We start from the raw sequence: 2243 nt of genomic DNA, 5'->3' as shown, positions 1-2243 counted from the left end.
AAAGCTGCAATGAGTGAGAATTAAAATGTATGCAAGTCCACTTAAAGCTCCTTTGTTTGGGAATCCTGCATACTTTGAAATGTATGTCTCCAAATGTATGTCTCCAAGCAGAGTTCTATAACTAGAAGATATAGATTCCTTTGTTTCCCAAATAAAAGGAAGTTGGAATTGGAGTTCACCATGGGTTCAAATTGGAACAACTGAAAATTCCTATCTTAGGCAAAGGGTGGTGCCCAGGAAGCTAAATAATGCTTGGCATGGCATCTGCCTCCACAGAGTCAATGTCTCTGGATGTCTGAATATTTTCATGCCCAAGTTTGGCAGATCTTTCAATAGTATATGACAGAGACTGCTCCATGTCCATCCAATCCTGCTTTCTTTTACTCTTGGACACACAGCTTGACTACATTTTCCAGCCTCCCTTGCAGTTCGGTGAGACTGTGTGACTGAGTCCTGGCCATAGAGATGAGGGCAGATGTAATGATGACTACTTTCAAGCCTGGAGCATAAAAACTGCTACAGTCCTCTATCGTCTCCCCTTTTCCCATTCACGGGCTGGATAGAGTAAACTTCAGGACCTAGAGGAGGGCAGAATGACAAAAGAGAAAAGGCCTGGATGCCTAGGTCACTACATGGAGATCTGCCTGACCAAAAACATCAGCATATATGTTGCTGTACAAATGGAAAATACTCTTATTGCATTAAGACACTTTGGGAATGTTTGTTACAGTTGTTTGCCTAACCTGTGAAGTTCGATTATTAGTCAGGGAATATTCATTCCCTTACCTCTCCCACCATGGGCAGAACATACTTCCCTACTCCATTGATGGCAGGTTTGCCACAAGGATGTTAACAGGAGATGGCATGACATGTTTTTACACACTCTTCAACATTTCTACACTCTCTTATGCTAGAGCCCTCTTGCTATTTTGCCATCACCTTGATGAGAACAAGCTCCAGTTAGAGCCTGGTCCAGAAGGTGATACACCTGAGGGGCAGACCTGGTTCTAACCAGCAGCTGGGAGCCACATCCAGCTTAGCCCAATCCAGCCGCAGCTGACCTGAAGACACAAATGATTGTTGTTTTAAGCAGAGTTCTGTGGTCGTTTGTTACACAGAATGTGGTGGCAGTAATTGACTGATACACTAAGTGTGAGTGTGGTTTTCCAACGGGGCTGCCATATTAAGCTTCCACGTAATGCTTGTTCTTTATCTCATTTAAGCTTTGTGCCAAAGCTATTTTACAAATGAAGAAACTGAGGTGCAGGAAAAGACTTGCCCAAGGTCACACGAGGAGTTTAGTATATCAAATTCATAAGCCTAAATTTATTTCCTTCTGCTCCAAACACACTGAGGGAATGTGAGGAAAGCAGATAAAATCAGGAAGGGACCAGACAGAATTTAGGATACTTCCACCAAATGCCACTTTAAAAAACTTGATAATATTCTTGACACTTGAAAAAAGGAACTTTCAGGACAAATAAAACAATGACCAGCTTCACCCTCTGGGTTGTTAATTTATAGACCTTATTATCTAAACATGTTGCACAGGCTGAAAATACAACTTTTTCTAAGATTTGAATAATCGCATTATACCACTCCTACAATGGGTTAAATAAGGAAAACAAGAACGTTTGTAGTGATATTTTCAAGGGGAAAACTGCACCCTCGAACGCAGCGTTCCTAGGAGCCCCGAGAGAAGGAACACAGAGAGTCCTCTCTGGACTGCCTGCTCCCACTACCGCTCTTCCGACAGTGTTGGCAACGAGAATTTAAGGAGCACCCGCCGCGACTCCTGCAGGAGCTGCCCAGCTCAGGGAACGGAGACGACGGAAGGGCAACCGGCCCTCAATCTGAGCAAAGAGCCGTGCAACGCTATCTGCACCGCGCCCAAGTCTCTCCATCTCTACGACTCCCTGCTCGGATTGTTAGTGCGAGACCTGCACGGGCTCAGCCTCCCAGAAGAGAAAAGGGCGGAGGGGGTTCTGGTCCCGCAAAGAGAAGAGAGGCGGGACTGCACAGGGGTGACTGTCTCCAGTGAGCAGGGGCTGCCGCAGAGCGCGCGTGCACGCCCACACACCCACAACTACACGCTGCACACACACCTCCCCTCTGGCCCCCCACGCCCATGCTGCGGGTGAGCAGCAGCACCAAGAGAAAACCGAGAGCCCAGCGCCCACGCTGGCGGCGCCTGCTGCCTCCGCCCCAGGGGCAAGGCGAGCAGGGGGGCCCGGGTGAAAGAG

This window comes from Pteropus vampyrus, unplaced genomic scaffold (assembly GCF_000151845.1).
Source record: "Pteropus vampyrus isolate Shadow unplaced genomic scaffold, Pvam_2.0 Scaffold156, whole genome shotgun sequence".
NCBI lineage: Eukaryota > Metazoa > Chordata > Mammalia > Chiroptera > Pteropodidae > Pteropus > Pteropus vampyrus.
Note: the sequence above shows the minus strand (reverse complement) of the source record.